The sequence below is a fragment of the Argiope bruennichi genome, chromosome 9, assembly GCF_947563725.1.
Source record: "Argiope bruennichi chromosome 9, qqArgBrue1.1, whole genome shotgun sequence".
Classification (NCBI taxonomy): Eukaryota; Metazoa; Arthropoda; class Arachnida; order Araneae; family Araneidae; genus Argiope; species Argiope bruennichi.
The window spans coordinates 98,692,750-98,717,194 of NC_079159.1; the positions used below are offsets into that span (position 1 = coordinate 98,692,750).

The window sequence follows — 24,445 nt, forward strand, 5'->3', positions numbered from 1 at the left end:
GTACTGGAAAATATTGCATTAAAATCACATCGGCAATGTTTTCCGTAACTCTTCTGCATATTTAATGAAATCCAAAGATAAAATTGAGGTTCAATCCTGCCCAGACATTATTAAATATTTATATTCTTCTATGGGATATTCTTTACAACTTTTTTTGTGGAAATTTAAAACACTTCATTTGATAAAGGAAATACAAATTCTTCTTCAGTACTTATGTAAATCTTCTTATATGTTAAGTACATCTGAATTCCACGTAATTGTCGATATTTTAGAATCTACAAATTACGTTTAATTCTGTCATCTACAATAGTATTCTTTGGTTTCATAGCGCTTTGTCATGTGGCGCGAAGTAGGAGAATTTTTAAAGAAATAAGTAAGAATATTTTGTCATCAGCTAATACTTTTCGTTAATCTGCGAGAAAATTTGAAAATATTTCAGTTTTGGATAAAATTCTCAAAAATATTGTAGCGAAAATTGCAACTTACGACCAAGCGCCGATGGCTCAGTCGGCTGAACGACGCACCTCATAGCGGAGCGGATGGTTGCGGGTTCTAATACAAGCGAGGCGAAAAGTCAAAAATTAATTTTTAATTTCAATTTGCTTTATGTCAAACTTATGTTAATTATGCAAAGTTTTGCAAATTTATGTTAATTATTCTAATATGTTATTTATGTAAATTCCTAATTTTCTGCGGGACTTCTTTTCTGCGGGCCTTCATATTCTAGAAGGTTCTTGAACTGTATATAAGTAGTTTCCCAATCGGTTAGATTGGTATTAAACTCTTCAGTTGATCTTGTTCATTTCTATTGGACTTACTACATTCACCTCATCTACGTGACAATATAAGATATTACAAAAACCTCCGAGATATTCGAACCCACATTTCAAAGAAACTGAACAAGATTTTGAATGCAAGTATTATACGGTATACACTCAAGAATAATAGTTATAATAATATGCTTAAAATAACAATAGTCAATAGCGAAAAACGATGATCAAACTTTAACTATAACGGTTGCAATGAAAAAACAACAGGAATGGTTTCTCCAAAGATTTCTCGCTTATTCTCTAATAAAGTTGATATCCCAGAGAAACTCTTGCATGGCATTGGCGTATAATTGTTAGGAAATAGTAACCTTTGGCGGGAATTTAATATTTTTACTGAATCTATCGGATTATCCTTGGCGAGTTATATGGCGATTAAACTCTGGCGTGCGGTTAATAATATTGAATCTGCATTTCAGATGCATTTTCCCATTAGATTTAAAATGTTTGTTAAAAAGCTACACTTTTAGTCACAAAATACCATATTAAAATTATTTAACACATTGCGCTTTTAAATTACCGCGTTTATATGTTCTGAAAGTACACTACGACAGATGGACAACCCTTCATTGAATGTGTTTCAAGATAGGTGTCTACACTATGTATTTTAAATTTGTTTATCGAATTTTATCTATATAGCTCTCTTCGTTTTGTATTTGTTGAATTAACTTATATTCGAACAGCCGGGCAGACGGACTTCCTCTGGACAGATTTTATTTGATAGAAATCTACAAATTTGGTGTAAAGACCGTATACTAAATTTCAACCGTCTAGTTCACAGCGTTTTAAGTTATCTTTGTCATAGACAGACAGACGGACATTTTTCAAAAATGTGTTTTTCGAACTCAGGGAAATCTAAAATGTGGAGATTTGTTAAAATCTCGAGTTAGAATTTTTGGTCGATTACTACACTTTCAGTTTACTACGTATATAAGAAAGTAAAAATAATAAAATTTTCAAAGACAAAAATCTATTAAGTTTTGAGTAAATGTTATCCTCACAGTACAAAACTTCAAATGGAAATGAAATGAAATTTTACTAACTATATAGTGGCGCTAATAAAAGACGATGACAAAATTTCGACATGTCGATCTCCATACCGGATGATGATTTGCAATGCCCGGGGATGCTTAGTTACTCCTGTACATACCATGTGAAAAGAAATCTGTTGAATCTCACATTGGATGCCATCTTCATAACATAATTTCTGCGTTAAATGCATACACTTTTGGTTTCAAGTAATTTTATACATAGAAATCTATTGAGCGAGCTTGGTGGTACGGCAGCATCAAATGGCAGAAAATAATTCTTTCTTCATCGTGCTGCTTTAGCAAAAATTTGATAAAGGCCTTACATGAAATTCAGTGCCATCTTGCATCCACATGATGTCACAAAGAAAATTTATTTGGTGTAAACCCGAAAAAATTTATTAGAAATTATCCCTTGTTACTATACGTGTTAGTCGGCTGAGAGAAACTAAGGTCGAAAAAATTCGGACCAAGGGAAGGCCTTTCTTTTGGCAAGAATGTAAAAGAAAAAAAAATAATTTTTATGAAAGCCAATTAGAATATTTCTTTTTCTTTTAATTATCTCACACTACACTGTAATTTTCGCATCGTATAATGGAGTTGCTACCAAATCAAGGTGGCCAGAATTTACATTTGACTTGAATGCTCGACGTGAGAAGCATTTCTTCAGATTGACTATAATAACAATAAATATGTCTTGTCAATCAATAAAATGCGCAAATACAGTTGTCATTAGCATCATACTGGAATGAGAACTGATTAGCAAAATCCAGCTTCAATTAATGATTATCCATTTGAAGCATCTATTCAAGATGGAACAGGTAAAGAAAAATAAAAAACAGAACACAGAATTTTGTACAATTTAGAATTCGCACTTCTAGTTCTTATAAAACTGCATGTGAGTTTGTAACTCAATATGGTGCATTTCTACTACAACTTCAACAGGAAAGGGTGGCTGCCCAGGATAAAATTTAAAAAGATATTTTACATTTGGTAATTATATTTACCTCTTATAATAATTTAACTTCTTTCATTCTTTTTTCCGTCATCCCAAGCATGTCTTTTCTCTTTTTCTAAAAGCTTTTCCTGTTCATCGGGAATACAACTAAGATTTTCAAAAAAAAGAATTGCATTTTGAGGAAAATATTGCCATTTATGTTTTGCATAACGGTAACAATTCATCCTTAATCTTACATAATTTGAAGCTTAATAATTTTCCTTGAAAAATTTTTAATAATATTCCTCAATACTTCCTGTACGGATTCTGCATCTTGATATTGAAGTTTCAGATGCAGATTTATAAGATATGTATTAAAGAGTGATATAAAAAACACTGACAACATTCCAAAATTGAATTACGGTTAAAGTTAATTTCGACTTTTCAATGACTTTTTAATTATTATGGATCATCACAGCAAAATAAACCATTAATGATTATCTAACGTACCACAGCACCATAAACAGCGGATATAGTCTAAGAAGTTCGAGAAGTGGGAAACTTCCAATAAAAACAGTGAAAGGGCAAAAAAGTTTCTTTTCCTTTAGGGAAAGCATCCTTTAACTCTAGAATTCCTACTACTTTTTTCAAACAATTTAATCACTCTTGATATGACATTTTATAGTTAATTTGCCTACCTAAATTAGAGGTAGACAATGATTCATGAAATTTTATCCCGTTCCTTTCGAACAATGACGTATTTTTGTTTTATCATGTTAAAGTTTATCTTTTCAAGAATAATTTTCTACTTTTTCCTTTTTAATCTTCAAAGTATACTTAAAATAAACCGGAAAAAACGTAATTTTCCCATTTTTTTTGTCATTAGGTAATGTTTTATAATAATTATATAGTTTAACTCAAGTTGCCAAAAAATTCATTATGAATACTTCTATAATTCTATTATTCGAAAACCAAATTCCTTCTAGTCAATTCTGAATTTCTAGTTTCCATATATTTATTCGAAATTTTTAATAGAATTCTTAGTAGATTAGTGCATTTACCTAATTTAATTCATATTTGAAAATGCCTTGAATGCTGAATAATTGTGATAATGAAATGTTTTCGTTACAAAAAATTTTCTGAAGAGCACATGCAAAATGCTTTGGGCCTGGAAAAACTGAAAAAAAAACAATAAATAGTTTTTAAAGTATGCTCAGAATTCAAACATTTTCAGATATGGATATTCCTAATTCATTCATAGTTTTAAAGAAATTTTTGGATATGAAGCCTCAAAAAGTTGACAAAAGTATATCTTCGACATATACGACACATACATATTTTATTCCACTGGATTCGTAGACCATTTAAATGTACTTACCCGTGAATACATTCCAGCATAAAATTATTTCCTTGGCTTATTTTATAATTCATTCAATTTCTATCCTTTTCTTGACGTGCATCTGCTTTATTACACTTTTATGGTCCTAATTTTCCATATTTTAATTGTTTTGCAGCATCTTCTGTATCTATTAAAAGAAATACATAAAATATTGAACATTGTATTTTTCAAATATAAGCAATAAATATTAGTTTTGATATCACGATAATAAAATAAAATCTGCACAGTGATGTGCAAAGTGGACGTAAAATCATTATTTCCTTTCAACAAATTATTACACCATTGAATATAATACAGTAAGAATTTTACTAAGAAATAGACGTGTTCTTAAATTAGTTTTAGTCAAACAGATAGAGCAACTAATGCTGGAGCGATTTGAATTCTCCCGTTACATCAATGCCTAGACGTTTTTATGAAAATTACCTAATAATTTCTTTAAAATTTTATCTAATCATTTTCCTATTATCATGGAAATTTGTTTTATTTGAGCATCAGGTAAAAATTAACTGCTGACAGGAAATTACACCACTATAAAATGATGTAATTTCCTTGTGTTATTATAATCTCGTCTTCTCCTCCTCTGTCCATTTGAAGAAACATTTCTTTTGGAGTTGTTTTCTTGTTGGAGTGAGTATTTTTGGCTATTTTATCTATTATTAGAGATAATGTTTGTTTATATGTTTCAGTTCACTTTTTTTTTTGGGGGGGGGGTCTTGCTTTTTCATTGAACGTTTTGTTATAATGATTCAGCTCATTAATAATCATTATATGAAAGTGGTATTTTTGTATATAAGAATATAATTTTTGTGTAGGCAGAAAATATTCCACTTTTTTAGTTTAAGTTAGAGAACAAAGAATTTTTAGTTTAATTATAACAAAGTTGGGTCTTCTAAAGTTTGTAAATACAGTGGGCTGCGTTAAGGTTTTTTTTTCTATATAATAAACGGAGTAATAGTTCAATTTCGATTTCTTATCGTGTGTGGAAATTATAATTCTTGTTTTAAACGGTTTAGGATTTCTATATGTATAGTTGCTTTGATAAATGTTAAGCTAAATAGAAATTGAAGTGAATCCATTTCTAATAATTGGAATTCAGATTTGAACGGTTTGAAGATATTTAGTACTCAGTTAATATATATATGTTGCCTATGTTTCATTGGTTAATGTCTCCTGATATTGTCTGGGAAATCATTATATAAATGTAGGGTAATACAAAATGAATATATCAATTACAAACGGCTATAACTATTTAATGAAAAAGAATTTATTGATAAGATTAACGAATAATGTAGACGGAACTTTAAAAATTTGTATACATACATAGATGTTCTGTGTGACTTCTCTTGGTCACACGGACAATATCTATGCAGTAGTCCCTTTTGCGCCATACATTCTGAAGCATGTCTGTAGGTTTCTGGAGAGGCATTTCATTGCACTTCAGATGGACCAACACGCTCTTTCATATTTGTTTCTACCAGAAAGTTAACTACACCCGTGACTGTGATGCTTTATATATGCGTTTGTTTGACTTTTAGAGGGAAAAAAATCTTTTGAATATTGGTACCAAGTTTATATTCTTTTTTTTTAATTTAATCAGTATTTGAAACCTCTAGGGTGACCTTTAGATTGAATTAAATCAGAACTGAAGTGATGACATTTTTTCGATCATTTTCGGTATTTTTCAATGATATGTTATTTTTTAAGTAATAGAATCTTTTGAATAATGGTATCAAGTTTATATTCTTTTTTTTTTCAATTGTATCAATATTTGAAACTTTTAGGGTGACCGTTAGATTAAATTGAATTAGCAATGAAGTGCTGAAATTTTATCGTTCATTTTCGGTATTTTTCAATAATATGTTATTTTTTAAATGATAGAATCTTTTGAATAATGGTACCAAGTTTATATTCTCTTTTTTCTTTTATTAGTTCAATATTGGAAACTTCTAGGGTGACTTTTAGATTAAATTAAATTAGAAAAATGCTGAAATTTTTTCGATCATTTTTTTTCAATGATATGTTATTTTTTAAGTGATAGATAATAGTTTTGATTGATGAGTGCTTTTTTTAATTTTAGAAAATAAAAATGAACCGTTTCTTTGAAAATTAAGACAAAAATAAAATAGTTATAAATCACGAATTGAATCTAATTATTGATGTTTTAAATTTTTTAAACGCAAAAAAGTCATTTGATGAAAATAAAAAAAAATTATATAATCTTTATTTGCTTTCCTGCATTTCTTAAAATATTATTACAATGATGTTGTCTTCATAAATAATTTTCATTCATTATTATGAATTTCTCATTAATTATCATTATTTTCATTAATTTAAAACTTCATTTTTATTTCTACTTTAATTTAAAATATTCCTTCTTTCTTTCACTTACACGATAATAAATTACTGAAAAATAATTTTTGCACGTTCTTTATTTTTCTGTTATTCTAAAAACAAAATTTTGAAGACAAATATCTGATTGATATTGTTAAAGTTTTAAAAAAAAGTGTGAAAAATCTTTTTTTCTTACTTTCTCTAGAAAAATATCTATCAAGGATTATTCATTATTATTTTAGATAAATTGAATGCATTTAAAACACTTTTTTTTATTTAACTTCCAAATGACAAAAAAAAAGTGTTAATCCAAATTCATAGTTAAAGAATAGTTATTTCTCGAATCATTCTGTAAAAGAAATTTTTTCTGATTTACATTTTATACGTAAATAAACATATGTGTATATTTAAAAACAATGATAAGCACAAAAACAGACTAGTTGAAGTCAAAATCTTGAAAAATGTTTTATCATAATCAAAGTTAATTGAAACTTAGTCATATTTACAATGAAAAATTTTTTGTGATTTAATCTTAAGCATAAGCAAAAATATCATTTATGGCAACTTTTTATCGGAATGAAAACATATTTTTAAAAAAACCTCTATCCTATTTCAATTCCATTTGTATTATTAAGAGGACCTAGTACTCTAAAATCGATGAATATATAGATTTTTGAATTTTGTGTTTAAAATGGGCTAAATTCTCTAAAATTTTAAAAGTATCGAACAAATATTCTTTGCAAGATACATTTCGAGAAATGTGTTATTATGGGTCACTCTCTTTCATTTTTATTTTACGTTTTCAAGTGTAAACCACCACATCTTGTGAATCAAAGTAAAGTAAAGCACTTTTTTGAACTCGTTTTTCTAGTGTCGTTGCTTATTTCAAACAGTTTTTTTTTCAAATTATATTTTATTTAAATAGTTTATAATTATTATTGGGCATTAATAAGCATTTGAGGAAACAAATTAAGAATGATTTTCTAAATAATTTGACTATAAAAACATTAAAATTACTAAAACAAATTTTAATTTCTCAATTATATTTTCTAATTATATCTAAGTTAGATTAGAACAATTATTAACTCAGGAAACAAATGTTATAAAATTATTATTTGCCCGCTTAAAAATGCTTGGCCATTGTTGATAAAAATTACACTGTTTAATTATATTATTTCTATGTTTAATTCTTTAAATCCGTTTCTCTCAGTTTCATGTCGAAGTCATGTCTACTATAAAATGTTAAGAAGTCATATGTTATTTACTTTCTCTTACAGAGAAATATATCCATTTAACAGTACATCTCAAAATTCTCTAAGAATTATTTTCAAATTCTCTTTGATCTATCTTTTTATTAATTCGTATAATACCATACTAAGCCATCTGCGCCAAATCTTTAAATTTCACGCAATTTATTTAAAGAAACATTGCATCACAATTCTTCAACCTGATGTACTTTAAATATTTAACCCTACTCTTTTTGACGACTGCAATTCATACTCTTGCGCCAGATTAAGAACTGACTAAGGTTTTAAAGGGCACCTTTTAACAAATAGTGCATCAGTCGGAAAATCTTTTAATGGAATAACTAACATGTCTGGGTTTAATTGCATGGACCGCAGTTATTTTAAGCATTCTGCCCCTTTTCATTGATTGGATGACACGGGAGGTTGGACTCACCTCGACGCGTCGCTATAGGACAGCTTGTTGAGATTCTAACTTAATCTAGATTTCGGAGAGTTTCGATTATCTAATATAGGAATTATCTTCGAACAACGGATTAAATCGCATTCTAGCGACTAACACAATAAGGCTGTCTCGGTATCCAAATGATGAGTGTCTCCATAAATGATTTACGAAAGGTACGTTTCATGCAGAAAATTGCTCTGAATTAGCATTCCGGTAGTGATTGTTGTTAGAATACTAAGTGGCGATTACAATGTGTATTTGTATCATCTAAATTGTCCTTCTTGCTTTAAGCAGTGTTTGGGGTCGGCACATTGTTACTCAAACGCTGTATAAAAGATCAGAGGGGATTGAAAAATTTGTTAAAACCCTTCCTGCATAAAATTGTGGACGTTGGGCAAGAACTTGAATAAAAGGATTGTTAAGATTTTTATTTTCACACATGAGAACTGTGTACTTCCTAGTAAACTAAACCGGTATTTTTGTATTATCTGCATGTCATTATCAAAGCATAGCGACGAAATATCAATCTGTAGCGTAAATGTAGCGTTTTTATTTTCTCGTATATGTAGTATAAAGAAATTACTGAAATCCACAAATGAAATTCGAACTGGAGTCTGTGAAAAATATCCACGTTTTAGACCTCCCAGAGTTCGAAAAAGGCATTTTTGAAAAATATCAGTCTATCTATCTGTGACAAAGATAACTCAAAAAGGGCTTGAGCTAGATGGATAAAATGTGATATACGGTCTTTTCCGCAACGAGTGTGAAGATACCTTCACAATACGGGTCTCTATGCAAGACAACCAGTTGTATATTTCCCCTTGTAGCCAGGACATAGAGCTGCCCGTTTCCGTTCGTCATAAGAGTATCTCTTCTTGACCTATCAGCAATGGGTGTCTGTATTTGTCACACACTAGTCCAAGCTCATACGAAAGAGTGATTCAGGTCGTCAGATGATCCGGACAGAATAACGGACCAGATACAACCAATTCAATAATGTTGAAAGCTACAGTTACAGAAGTAGTGGAAGGAAAGTTTGGAAGGGATCTCTCTTGGTGGTTATACCGACCTGCATGTGTTTCAAGGAGAAACTAACGGATCAAGACGAAATCACTAATCCATATACGCTCCTATAGGCAGCTGCTAATAGTAATAATTTTCTTCTGATGGACGATAATATGTAGCGATATGTGATGCACGAGGATAGAACCTAGGACCTTGTGGTTCGCAGCCCAGTAACATGACCACAATTCAAAAGCAGTTGCTCGTGTTTCGTAGCTGTTATCTGGCTTCACCACAGTACTCTCCCTCCAATGAGTCGGAGGTGAGACGAACGATATGGCTATTGAGTGATGGTGTATTAGCTGTTGATTTTAATGTGCCTGTACCCATTTGAGTGGCGCCAAGCGTTACGGCGAGCGTGTGTGGTTGCTGATGCTGCGTCAAGTGAGTTTGACGACTTTGGTTGCGGGTAGATGGCGCCACAACAGCTGTACGAATGTTGAAGGTTCATTGTCCGAGGTCACGAATGTAGCGGATTGCGATGAGCGAAAATAGAACCTGGGACCTTGCGGTTCGCAGCCCAGTAACATAACCACAATACAAAAGCAATTGATCGTGTTTCGTCACTGTTATCTGGCTGCACCAAAAATGCACATCTATCCCTAGCTCGGCTTATCTACGGCAAGACGACCTTGAGTGTCAAGGTATGGAGCGAATGGAATTGTTAGTTCGATCTCCAGCCTAAATTCGATAGAGCTTTTTTTGGAATATTTTGAAAGAAATGTTGTTGCTTTAAATCTTCCATCAAGGTCTTTAGAGAAAATGGAACGAAGATTACTCCGTGCCTGGTCTTCGCTTTTCATTTCGGTTTCTGACAACTTAATTCTCAGGATGAAAGTCTATGCCGCCAATGCGTTGCATCTGAGGTGGATACATTCTTTATTAGAACTCATTTGTGTAATATTTCCACTAAAGTTTTGCACTTAAAACTGTGATGTACTGCTTTTTCTAATCATAGAATCGCCTGCCAACAGCGCATTTTTATGCTGTTGTTGTAAATCGTGTTTGTGCCCAATTTTTTAAAAAATCAATGTTACCTTCAATAAAGAATGTTTTATAGCATATTTCCTCAACATTTCTTATTTCTATGTTCATTCATTCTCATATTAGACACAAAAGATAGGTTTTACCTTAACTTTTGAAGGCCCATGTAGTTTGGAACATATCTGTCTCAGTTTTTTTAATTAGTGTATTAGTGAAAGTGTCAGCGCGTAAATTTGGAGAAAAAAAACCTAAATGTTTATTTTTATTTTATTTTTTGTTGTTGTTGTTGAGGCTAAATTTGTAGATCAGTGACTATTTTATAGTATCCAGTTAATCTATCTGCATACAATATATAAAAATGAAAACAGGCATAAATCGATTTAATATAATTCACCATTTGAATGATGAAAGTTTGTCCAAATTAAGCAATGATAGGCAAAAACTATATTGATTTGTCACTTGTCAGTCATTTTGTTTTTCCACTTGTTAGATTTGTTTAACTCTTTGAGGCAAATAATTTTAAAGAAGATAAAAACCCTAGTTGTACAGAATTTATTATAAAAAAATGGAAAAAAAAACATTACACAAAAATATTTCAATAAGTTTTTTTTTTACAGAGTGAGACATAAATAAACTGGTCACTTCACAGCTTCAAAATAAGCTTAAAACATCAAATATCGTGTTTTTATTATAAAACAATTTAAACACACAACTTAGTGATGTGCTTTGATTTCTATGAATTTTTTTCGCTTATTTACGCATTTGCCTTTAGTACATAGTATTATCAATTGAATGAATAAAATATTAAACTGTCTGATTATGAGTAACTTCAACTTTTCGAGGTGGATTAAAATATATCACACTATGAAAAAAAACTGAGCAAAATGTAGGATCACTTTCAACCCATTTAGCCCCAAAGAGAGAATGCTACAGCACGTATCACGTGATGAAGAATTTGCTGAACCTCATATTGGATTATCTCTTTTTAAATCAGACAGAGTTCGCGAATTTGATACTTATGTCTTGGATTTCGAGTATCTCCTAAGGTTAGAAATCCGTTGAAATGGGAACGGCTGGTGAATACGGAAATATGAAATAATTTTGTCACCAAAGTGTTGTATATATTTCAAGTGTTGTATACATTCAAAGTGTTGTATATTCATGTATATTTTCATATATTTCACAGAAGACATTACACTGGGGACAGCACCGTCGTATATCCATACAAGGTCAAACTAAATTATTTGCTGTTTATTACCATTATGAGTCGATATTGATTCATAACGAGTTGCCGTAAATTTTTATGTTTTATAAAAAGCTGTTTTAATTAAGGATAAAGTTCTTCCATTCAAAAAAATTAATAAAACTAAAAAAAAACAGTTAATGGTTTTAAAAAATAAATATTCCTTTTAAAAACAATTATTTTGGAACATACTTCCTGAATTTACTCTGATAGCAAATCATAGCTTCGAATGAAAACTTTTTTGGTTGTATTATTAACCAGAAACTGTAAATAATTTATTTAACTAAAAGAAATATGTGGAACTATGTTTAATATTGCTACTTCACATAGAATAAAACTCTTTAGATAATACTCCATTGCCATAATCTAATCAATTTTTTAAAGATTGATAAATCCGATGGACAGGACGCCAATTAATCAGTCAAAACGTTTTATTTTCGTAATTCGAGATAACCGTAAATAAAGACAACAAACAATTAAATCTAAAGAATTTGAAACTGAAGATAAATTAAATATTTGGAGGTTACTTCGGATAAGGATTTATCAAGAGCAGTTCATAGAATTATCAACAGATTCTATACGAATGAATAAAGCCTAAGGATTTTTCTCCATACTCTAATAGGCGAATTTTAGAGTTTCAGAATAGCATAATATCATTCAATATACTATAATCTATACTTATATAAAGCTCTGTGTGTGTGTGTGTGTGTGTGTGTGTGTGTGTGTGTGTGTGTGTGTGTGTGTGTGTGTGTGTGTGTGTGTGTGTGTGTGTGTGTGTGTGTGTGTGTGTGTGTGTGTTGGCGCTCTACAGGCTAGATCGTTCGACCTACAGCTACCATATGTGGCACATGCATACCTTGAAGGTTGGGAATGTGCACCTGGGGTCCCTTTTTTTGAATTATTAATTAAAAACTAACTTTCCCAAAAAAACTCTTTTCGTTTCCCCACCGCCAAATGCGTAAGGCTTCCGTTTTTTTCCAACGCTAACGAGGATAGGCTTAACTTATTTTCGACTGATTATTTCAAACGATTCTGTTTATTTTCTTAAATTTTTGATGCATTTAAAACTAAACATTGTTAATTAATCTATCTTCCAGATTCATTCTGAAGTACTTTTGAATTAAAATAAAACAGAATAAAGGAAATTAAAAGTTTCTAATCTGCGTAGCGTTACCCCAACTGGCGTAGAAAAATTCACGCATTTGTGTTACCATAATTAGCGTTGAAAATTCTCGCATGCGCATTGTGTTCTGATTGTTGACAACTATTTTCAACGCATACGGACTTGGTTTTGAAGGCTTTACATGTTTTCGACCGATTATTTTAAGCGATTCATTTTATTTTCTTAGTTTCTGATGCATTTAAAATTAAACATTGTTAATGAATCAATCTGTTCATGAGGAATCTGAGAAAATTTTGTTGATAAATTCTTAAGATTTTACATAAATTAAGAAAAATATTCTTTAGTGCCCATAAAGTTTAAACGCTCAGTGACTCTGTTATCAGTATTCATATTATAAAAAAATGCTTTGTTTCAGTAAAAAATATTATTATATTAATTGTAGATTAATCCTTTCCTCTTTAATTTAAGGCATAAATTCTACGGGAGCTAACCAAAAATTAGAGAGATACATATTACGTTATGACTGAAGGCCTTTATATTATAAGTATATGACTATCAAAATTTGAAGCTTTAAAATATTTTGATGAAGAAGCTATTATAATAGGAGTTACATAAAATATTTAATTTTTAAAATTTTAATGAGCATTAAGACTGGCGAACCGGCTGGTCGCCAAAGGCGGCTAGTATTATATGAAACTGTACAATGCTATATAATACCACATAATCACTGCAATATTATATAACACTGCCAAACTATATAATATTACACTGCATTGTTTAATATTGCTCAATATTAGAAAAAACTATCGCGTATTATTATAAAATTTTTACATTTACCCTGTTTTAATATTACTCTCGTCAATTTTTATGATATACGATATTATATGCATTCAGATTATGATATTATATGCATGCATGTTTCATTTCTAATGATCTTTTTTAAAGTCATTTCATCCAAAGTTTCATTCACATACTGCTTTCTTTTCCATATATCTGCAATTACAATTTGAAAACGAAAGCTCACAGCTGATCCAAGTTCGAACCGCAACAGGTTTTTTTTTTTTTTTTTTTTTACGGGAGGCATATTTTTAGAGATTTTTTATCATTAAAAATTAAAATCCATTTTTAGAAATAAATATTTTATAGCCATTAAGATAAATTTTATTTAATGTATCCTTTTATTTTGCATAATATGTTTCACAGTAAATATTTCATCTATCCGTTTCAAAAGCTAATCGAGTAGTAAAAAATATATAAAATTATATGAATTTCATAAGAATGGAAGTTCTTATATACTCAAGTTCAGCATCACATTCAATATTTTTCAGATAAAAAATAACATTCCAATTTTAATTGAATTCGGAACACTTATTTTTTTATTCAGAATAAAAAGCAAGGGTTATAATCACACAGAATGTTCTATATTCATTTATTATCCTTGGAATGATTACAACATTTATTTATTGAGTTATTTCTTAGCTTAAAATTTAATTAAAAAAGATTTAATTCATTGAAATATTAAATCGATCAAGTATATATTTTTTATAAAATCCTATTTTAAATTTTCCTACGATAGCAGAATCCAACCAATATCTTTATCATTATCTTTAATCAAAAACTCCATTATTAATTTAAATTTTTATAATATCAACGCATTCAGAATGTTCCTAAATCTAAATTATAATACATTCGAAATTACATTCTGAAATGTCCCTAATTTAAAAAATATTCCCCTCGAATGGATTTCTATATTTTTCAATCCTTTACTTTCATTTGCAAAATTAAAATAAATATATTTTGTTTGGGCTAGCATCAACTATTTTTTTAGTCATATTTCAGTTCTTGCAATCAAGCTGAAATTTATAGGATCTTTTAAAAATGCGTTAATAAAAATAAGGTTTATTTTTGAATGCATTATTTTTTACTTGTCACTGCAATAATCGTTCCTAAGGCGTTTATTTATTTTATATATCCATAAGAAAAAGCTAAATATACATCATTTTACGTCTGCAAGTTCAACAAAAAAGCAAATCATTCAAACGTTATTTATGCAAATGTATACAAATGTAAAGGATCTCCAAACATGTACAACTTCATAAGGTTGTTTAGAGCTAAGAAATGGGTTTTAAATTAGACGTCATTATGACAAGAAGGCCAACTTATTTACAGATTAGAAGATCAGAAAATAAATTATTTCCATTCAAAACGGCTTTTATCACCGGATGTTAATTGTTATAGTTCATTATCGTGTGTACTTAAATGTGCGATACAATAATTTACACTTTCTATCGCCAACGCCCAGTGGCAAGCAGTTCGAGAACAATAGACATTCAGATCATCACATATTTTTTTCCTTTTATAATAAATAAAGCAAAAAGAACAGAATAATTTCCTAAATCTAATTTACTCCTTTATGTCTCCTTTAAAACTTATTACTTCTGTTGACAAGTTGGAAATAGGCAATTTTTAACATGCAAATGGAAATGCGTTCATTAATGCATTTCTATCTACAAAATGAAAGATTTTTATCAATTTTTAGCATGTATGTAGAGATAGCCATCTATACATCTGCAGAAAATGCTACATATATTTAGAAAAATTACTTTTATCTTTTAGCATAGTAATGTTTTCAGACAAAAAATATATTCTGTAAATTGCATAATTCTTATAGAGACTAGAATGCTTAGTTCTCCAAAGTCAATCATTAAATTTAAATATATCATTGGCTCATTATTAAGACATAACTTGTTATGTGAACTGATGTCTTTACTTTTAAAAAAAAATCTAGTATTGGAAATTGGATTATTTTCCGTGAGCCACAGATCTGGGTTATAACCTTTTTGGATATTATACTTAACAGCAGAACGTTGAGCTTTAAATTAAATGCTGAATAATGAATACCATCTTTTGAAATCATCTTACGGACCATAATTTTCTTTAACAAACCCTTAGTTTCAAATGAGTACCAAACTCGAAATTTATTTCATTTGCAGGTTTCTCAAATTTAAGGGAATAATTAGGAAAAAAGATCGTCTAAATAATTGTAAAAGTTAAAAATTGCATAATTCACTCCATTAAAACTAAGTAAACTTTCCAGTCGATCTCACGGTTCAATTACCATAGCGATAAAAAATCGGCTGTTTTAAAATCATATTTCAAAACATTCTCAGCACACATATTCCCAAGCGCACTTACAAATTGAATAGAAATGTATAATTTCTATTATTAAGTATCTTCATCAACCAGAAGAATCTTACTTTGTCGAATTGTAACAAAGGATGAGACAATCTATATTTAGTCTATAGCCAGTCTTTGGCCCTCGGATGCTCAGGGGCCCTTGTCTCAGAAGCTACTGCACAAACTCGGCTTAAATCGCTGATTTCGTCAGCGTCATTGTCTATGGCAAATGCCATAAGTAACAACAACAACGAACTTATGATATTTTTGATTAACTATGTTCAAAAACATGCATAACTTTAAAAAAAAATTCAATTCAGTGACCTAAAACTCAGAAATCTTGCAATAGAATTTTTTTTCTTTCTTTCTCTATACTTTATATAGAAAGAAAGTAACCATATAAGGCTATTCCACCAAGCCTATTTAAAGGCATTCCTATTAAATTTGAATTGCAGATCCACAACGATCGCATTGGCCGGAAGTAGGGTTGAATCCTAAGAGCCATCACCGGCTACGGTACAACTCTTCCTGTGGGAAGCACGTCTCGTTATCAGAAGGAAATTGTCAATCCCCACCATTTCTGTACCCATCGTGTGGCGAGAACCAACTACCATGCTGGAAGTTTCTCATCCTCATATGAGGTCCCCCCCCCCTTTTGTAAACATAGAGAAAATAAAAAAAAATCTAATTGTGCTTACAAAATCTCCAATGATGTTCATTGGTTAAAATAAATTTAATTTTCCTAAATTGAACATAGAAAATACAATGTAATATTAGCGCCAAAGATAGAAACTCTATTAAATGGATGAAAATAGTAAAAAAATATATTAGTTATATTTATATGTCTGTTACAGGGGAATTTCTGAAATACGAAACTTCCATTTCTTGTAGATTGTGCCAAGTTTTTCTATGTCTGGTTATCCACTTAGTTGTAAGGTGCTTCATAAAATCCATATTAGCCAAGAAAAATTACTATGTTATCACAGTTAATGCTCAGTAAACCTAATTACAGAGTCTACTTGCCTTACTTCTTGAATCAGTGGGCTTAATAGTTATAATATTTAATAAACTAATTATTTCTATGTCTACGCAGAAAATATACAGTCTACTATTATGCATGATTTATTTCATATAAATATTCATCTCTAAAAGGTAAAATTAATAGATAGGAATTATTAACTTTTGAGATTGAAAAATACATCTGTTATATTCATAAATGAACATTAACGTGTTTGTAATTTCAAAATCTCATAAAAAAGACAACTTTGATACAAAAAGAAAAACAAATTGAAATTCGAAGTTCCAGGCAGCAACATAGTAGCATAATAAAATTTTAAGACTTGAATTTACATTCAAAACAAATAAATTTCAAAAAAAAACTTGTTTATTTTATCAGATTACAAATCTAATGCACAGAACCTGAAGTACAAGGAGTATCTAAATAATGAGATATAGTAGTAATATTAACAATGATAATATGACTGAAAGCTCTTCTGGTATATACTTCGAAAATTGCAAAAAATTGAAGCCTAATCGTTAAAAAAATCATAGAATATGAAACATAATTTCCTTGAGGAGACAATTTTAGAAAGAAACCAATCAGATTTTTATTACATCATTGATAAAATAAGATATTCTAAAAACAAAGAAATCAACCGAAACTCTAAAAATTTGATTGAACGAATTTTAAAATTGTGTTTTTTGGGGGTTTGAAACTTGGAAATTCGTCAAAATCTCGAGTTCAAATTTTCTGACGATTACTATTATTTCACTATACAATGTAAACAAGGAAGTAAAAATTCTAAAAAAATAAAGTAAAAATTCAGAAAAAAAAATTGTTCAGCAATTAAATTGATATGATTAAGAAAATAAACATTTTAAATTTGAAAAATATGTGTAAAAATAATTTTTGTTTTATTATAGTTTTGAAAATTATTTTTGCAGAACGTCAAAAAATTGCTTTGCGAAGATTTTTCAAATTATATTTATTTATTCCAAACTCCGAAGCCTTAGATTCAGCCCCCATTCAAACGTTACACATTTTCCTTCAATATTAGTAAAGATTGCTTCTCAGTGCTTCAAAAGAGGATGCAACACTGGACGTCTATTCTTCAAACTTTCACTCAAATGAGTTTGCCCTACTTCTTGACAGACTGCACAATCACTTTAACAACCCTCTTATGTGTTCGTGATGAGGCATTCTTTGGTAGCTGAAAGATAACAAGCAAAGAGATTTGTGGGACAAAAGAGTTGCTTGAAATAGCATTTAGTGTTTCCTCAAAGAAAGCGTCACAAGTGAAATGATATTTGCGTGAAACGAAAGAATTAGCATCACAATCAAGGAACAAAACTTCCTCGGCTTAGATCTCAAGTTTTAACAGACATGCAACCATAAAGAGCAAGGTGATGGATCGTCTGAAAGCCTTTGTGATTCAATTTGTACCAAAGCTACAAGAAATAAGTTAAAAGCCACTTTATGCGTCTAACAATTAAAACTCTAACTAACAATGAAAGAACAACTTGCATATTAAAACTTTAGCATTTTAGATTTATTTTGGTAATTTAATATTCTCTTTATAAACACTTCACTTCAAAGATATCAAAACTTCAAGCTTCTAAAGGGAAAGAATCTTTATTTACTGTTTATCTAATTCATTCAAAAATTATTACAAAGAACTTATATAAATGTTTTTGAAATATTTACAAAAAGAACAAAAAAAGAGTTTTGGGAAAAATTTTCGTGTACTAATTGACGACTTCTGAAAATCCTGATTTTCCAAAAATCGTTGTAGAAATTTCAGTTCTAGTGGACGGTGCGATGTATGTAGAGATAAAGAGACATAATTGGTCTCGAAATGTAATATTTCTATAGATGCAAAAGTACACGATTTAATGATTTTTGGTGGCATAGGGGAAAATACAAAAATATATTATTCATAAAAATGTATTACATATTTTATCTTAATACTTTTCGTTGTACTTTGTAGATATGCAGACATTTTAAAATGTACACTATTCAAAAATTATGCATTTCGGACAGTAAAACAATTTATCATCTACAAAAAATTATTCATAAAGGAAAATTATTTAATGATTTAGATTGCCTTTTTTTATATTAAATCGAAATCTATTACTGCTTGTGTTTAATTAGATCTTATACCTAGTTCTTAATATTTATAATTTCCCACAAAATTATTTTTTAGCATCAAATTGTCATAGACATTCAGAGTGTAGTCTCATTCAGTTTATTGAATAAGTAGGCATTCCTAATGGATTCAGTAGCGGGTTTACGGTAATGGGAATCTATCGGCATAAGTCCGGTAGGTTGATGAAAAAGCGTCTGGTAGTAATAAATCAATTAAAAGTATACTATTAACTTAGTTCTCAAATAAAATCGTTTTTAAAAAAATAGATTTTAAGAAGTTTAAATTGCGAAGATAATATTAAAACTTTATCAAATATAACTGGGCAGGTTTCAATTTGTTTTGTCAAATTAACGAATGATTGTAACAGTTGCAATCATCTAAGGTTCTATTAAAAATAATGCGTCATCACATGGCGGTTCTTCGCAACCTTGAATCATCTCTACAAATCTCTACATCTCATCTTTACATCTTTTTTTTATTTCAAGCAACGTAAAACTCATTTTTGTACTACAATATTTTCAGAAATCATAGTGGAGAAAACGCAAAAATGTAACTTAATTTTTAATTAAAATTCTGATTTAAAAAATTTGAAAAATAGCTCAGAAAAATATCTGACATGCGTTCATCTTTATTATTAGTAGAGAATTATATGTACTGAATTCAAAACAATGAAAATAAATTAAATCTATGTTTATAATAAAAACGCATGTGTTTGTGTGTGTGTCTATGTGAGAGAGAAAGGTTCACGCACATGATAAACAAAACAGATATAACGCTATTAAAATATTATTACTTTAAATCTACCAGAACTAACAATTTGATGCCTAAAAATTACTTTGTTCAGGAAATCATAAAGTTATGAATAAAAATTTGATTTAAATTAAACACAATTAATAAACTCCATGAACATGTGGATAGCCGAAGCTGGATGATTAAATGAATAAAAAAATTTGCAGTTTCACAAAGTTAGGAAAAATAATTAACAATAAATGTTTAATATTATTCTAATTTAACATTAGGCTAATATGCAAAACTAACTTGACTAGTTTATTTCAAGCTCTTACGTCAGAACGTGCACTTCTTAGAGCCGCAAAGATTGAAATATAATCAATAGATAATGGAACTATTAAAAATGCAATTATCTGAATCATTTATCTTTTCATTGTATTCATTTCACATGGAAATTGAGCAAATAAAAAAATGTCTTTCTTTCTTACCTTTCGATAATGGAAAAATATGATGCGATTAAATATTTGATTAAACAATGGAAAGGATTTGAATTTCATTGCAACAAGGAAGTCTAATATTAAAATGTATACAAAAAACTGAATTGCCAAAATTCAGAGACAGTTTTATAAGAAATAAACTGATATTATTTTTAAAAAATCAGTTCTGTGAATCAGAAAATTATTACGTAAAAAAGATAAAATCTGTCTTGACTCATAATTAATTAGTTTTTATTTCCAATTTCAAAAAGTATCTCCCAGATCACATTTCAAATTTCTTAACTGTTTTTTTAGTACCGAATTTTATAACTCTAGGTCAAATATCAAAGCCAGCAGGAAGTCAATAAATGCTCACATACGCTCATACTCTCACATATTTTTCTTTATTTTATTATTAGCAGAGATTATCTTGATACATCTGATAAAGACATTTGAATTTTCTAGCTTTTTTTAATATTTCCTTTATTTGGATGAGTTGAACCTGACATTTGTCAATAACAGTTGCTTCACTTTTCTGAAACTGACATAAATTTCGTTAACGAATTCTAAAATTAAAGACTTTTCTTACGCAAGGAAAAAAATAGAACTGGTGATAATTCATTTTAATATTTCTTGTGAACTTCCTTCAAAAACTTAAAATTGTATTCGATTCAATAAAATTCATTCCTAGCTGGAAGGCAAAGGTAGAAAATTCCTTTTCATCTAAGGTACTATTTTCAAATTCCTTTCAATCAATAGATTTTGTCGGCCTTTTTTGGCGATTAATAGCTATTAGTCAGTTAATTAATGTACTCATACTTGGGTGAGAGACTTAATTATTGTCTTTTATTATTACAATAATTTTTAATGCAACTCACACTTTTGAACGAAAGCTGGTTTCGGGTTCAAGGAACAATGATCTGGGTGAAGAACTTTTCCTCAATTTTTGTCAAATGAATCATTGCAATAGGTAGTCTTCTTACAGGAATCTACCTAAAAGGACGATATAAAGCATAAAAACAGAATGACGTAAAAATTTGAATGAAATAAAATGAATAAGCAGACGAGAGTTACAAAACAATTTCTTATTTATAAAATAAATTAATGATGTTTATAAAAAATATGAAATGGTGAGTTTCCTATATTATTCTTTAATTAGATGCACTTTATTTAATTAAATTAAAGGTCACTAAAATAATATTTTTTTTATATTTTAACTAATTTATGAAAATGTTCCTCACTAAACTTGTTTTTGAATGGTATTAAAACGTTCAAAACTGCAATCAATATTAAACTAAAAGTAAAATTTTGTTTCTCAAAAGTTTTAGTATTCATTTAATTTATTATTATAATTATTATTCACAAATTATTCAGTTAGAAATCATCTACAGTTTTATTGAATCCGTTGTTATTATTGCAATATGATCTAAACTTGTTCTCAAGGCGAAATTTAAGCCAATCTAATCCGTTAAATGCAGAGAAGACATAAATATAATAGTAAATATTGGAAAAATGCTATACACAGAAAACTTTTTAATCTATAAAATTTTTCAACAGCTATGCTTTAAAGAGCACATATAAAGGATGTCTATATCCAAATAATAACACTTATTTTTAAAAAGTATAAAGACCGTTATACTGAAACTTAAAAATAGAGTTTTTAATTAAAAAAGCATTATATTCTCTATTCTTATTGACCTAATGAAATTATCTCGCATTTACTAAGTACGTGGGAAGAATAAAAAGCATCATGCAAATCGTCTGACATCATAATTCAATATTCTATTTTCAAAAAGGTCATAATCTGCAAAAGGGCGTTTCTACTTCAACCAAATTACATGAAGTAACGGCTGATAAAAATAGATCTAATTTCTCAAAAATCATGGTTACACAATTGACTTTATTTCGTAGCAAGATTTCATAGCTATTCAATACTTCAGCGTCCTTCGGATTCCTCAAAGGATGAATACATTCTCTCGTATTTTTATTATTTTCTTTTTCTCACTGAAGTAGAAACATCCGTAATAGATACATTCTTCCAATCGGTCCGTAGAGAGGCCATCTAATCCATTAGGCATTTCATCGCGCTCCAGATGGACCCATCCGTCCTTTCGGCTTCATTCCCAGTAGAGAATTATCTGTACCCGTGATTGTGAACGCTTCACATGTGCATTTGTTTGGCTCGTGAAAGAAGAAAAAAAAATCTATTAAGTAATGATACTGAATTCGCATCCTTTTTGTTGGTTAGTTTAGTGTTTGGAATCTTTAAGGCGACTCTGCAGATTAAATTAAATTGCGACTGAAGCTGAAAAATGTTTCCGATTATTTTGGGTATTAAATAATACAAAAACTTTTTTTTATGCGGTAGCTTAGAGTAGCTCTGGTTATTTTCAGAAAATGCAAATGAATCTCTCCTTTCAAATACAATGTAATAGATGTAATAACATGTCTTAAAATTTTATGACTTTTTTTAAAAAAATAAAGGATTGAAATTAATGCTATTGTGCTTACGGATGCTATTGTTATTTTTGGAAATAAATAAATAATGAGCCATTTGCAATAAAATAAACTTTTACAAAATCATTATTTTTTTTTCGTGATTGTTTCTTAAATTATTATTTGCAATTGCAATGATTGATTTATTTTTATTCTTATACTATTCGCTTTTAGCGACCAGCTGATTCGCTGAATTATTATTTCAATTGAATCTCTTGCAGGTAGCTTCATCTTAATGGCTTCTTCAACAAAATGTTTTTAAATCTCTAATTTTTGTTGCCATGAAACTCATGAAATCACTATGAAAAAAATTTTTCAATTCTCTTACAGTAAGAGACTTGAAACATTCTTTTCATAGTGGTATGAGACTTATTAATTTTCTGTTACCTCTACTATAATTCGTAATTTAATTTGAAAAAAATATTACTTCACTTAATCTAGAAATATGTCAGCTAAATCGCAGCCCTTGGCAAAAAATATAAAAACAGGAAGAAAAACAATTCATTCCTGATATTTTGTGTTTTCAACAGGATATGTTTCATGGCTTACGTAATATGAGGTAAGTCAAATTAATTTTCCCAATTTCATAGATGTACTATAGTTCGTCAACGGATGCTGAGACGACCATTTTTCGACGACCCCATCTCATTAAGGGGTGAGATGCGGAACGATAAGCGCGTTTCCGGTATAATTATCTTTAATGTTTACGTCTCAGAAAACCGCGAGTCTTCATTGTTAAATGTAAACATCTCCTCCTTTCATCTTTCTTCTCACCCCTATTTTGTCGAATTAAGCCCATCCTAACGCATGCGCAAAAGCGCGGAGGGTTTTACAATCCGTTGCTGAACTATACACAAAATGTAATAAATGTATTCATTAAAAATTTACATACATGCAGAGGTAATATAAGCACATTTTTTCCTCACCAATGTTCGATATGCTCTCCTTCTTTTATATGGCATACATCAAGTCAGAAACGTAATTCGTGCCAAACTTTGTGTAAAAAAGTTCCTGTTACAGTCTGTTGAAAATATTGAATCTAAAATATCATGTTGACCATTTTCATGTTTTAAACGAAAAAAAAAATCTATTTCTATAAATAGTTGCTTAAATCTCTGAAGTTAGAAACCCATTTCAAACCAAATCCATTTTTGAAAACAAGTCTGAATATGACAAATAAACAAACAGGTCTTTTTTTTTTCAGAAATATTCACAAATAATTTCATGAATATTTTTGATGGAAAAGGCAAACAAGCTATTAAAAAACTATAGCTGTTTGAATAATTCCTAATTAGAATTTTTATTTACTTTTTTTTATTCCAAAGAAAAGAATAAAAATTGCAGTTGATAAACTGGCCAGAATAAGGGGGAAACTGAAAACAGTTAAAAACTTATATCCTTACTGTTTATTTCTGTCATATCTGCGCTTCTTATTATATTATTGTGAGTATGAGTTTTATTTTTTAGAGGTAGCATTGGCTGGTTTTCGTTCTAAAAAGAACAGATGAAAATTTACTTTATGGTTAGATGAACAGGAAAAGTGTAATTCTCTTAACAGAGAAAGTAATGTCTTTTTGTTGTTGAAAAACAACAAAAAAAACCAGTTTAAGTGTTCGTTTTTGTTTTATTTTTGTATCAACAACTGCTTATACACTCTTTTTAAAGTTTTTCTTATCTCTAAACTTGCTATTAAATAAGACTTCAAATGAACAAAGAATACAAAATATAATATATCTCAGTTTCTTCTGATAAATTTAAAAGATTTCAAATGGCTTTAAATCATCATTTTATTTCACAA

General features: G+C 29.4%; 1 protein-coding gene across 7 annotated transcripts in view; it reads left to right on the plus strand.

The window, feature by feature from the left end:
* The window catches only part of LOC129983638 (thiol S-methyltransferase TMT1B-like), a 169,521-nt gene that overhangs the window by 112,965 nt on the left and 32,111 nt on the right, over window positions 1-24,445 (plus strand). Inside the window, exon 1 of one of the 7 annotated variants that reach the window (XM_056093185.1) lies at window positions 4,773-4,818. The exons of 5 other annotated variants lie outside the window; for them this stretch is intronic. The gene's annotated coding sequence lies outside the window, so the exon portion shown is untranslated. Of the gene's footprint in view, window positions 1-4,772; window positions 4,819-22,980; window positions 23,207-24,445 lie in introns of those variants that run through there. One more of the 7 variants, XM_056093183.1, reaches the window with a different exon arrangement.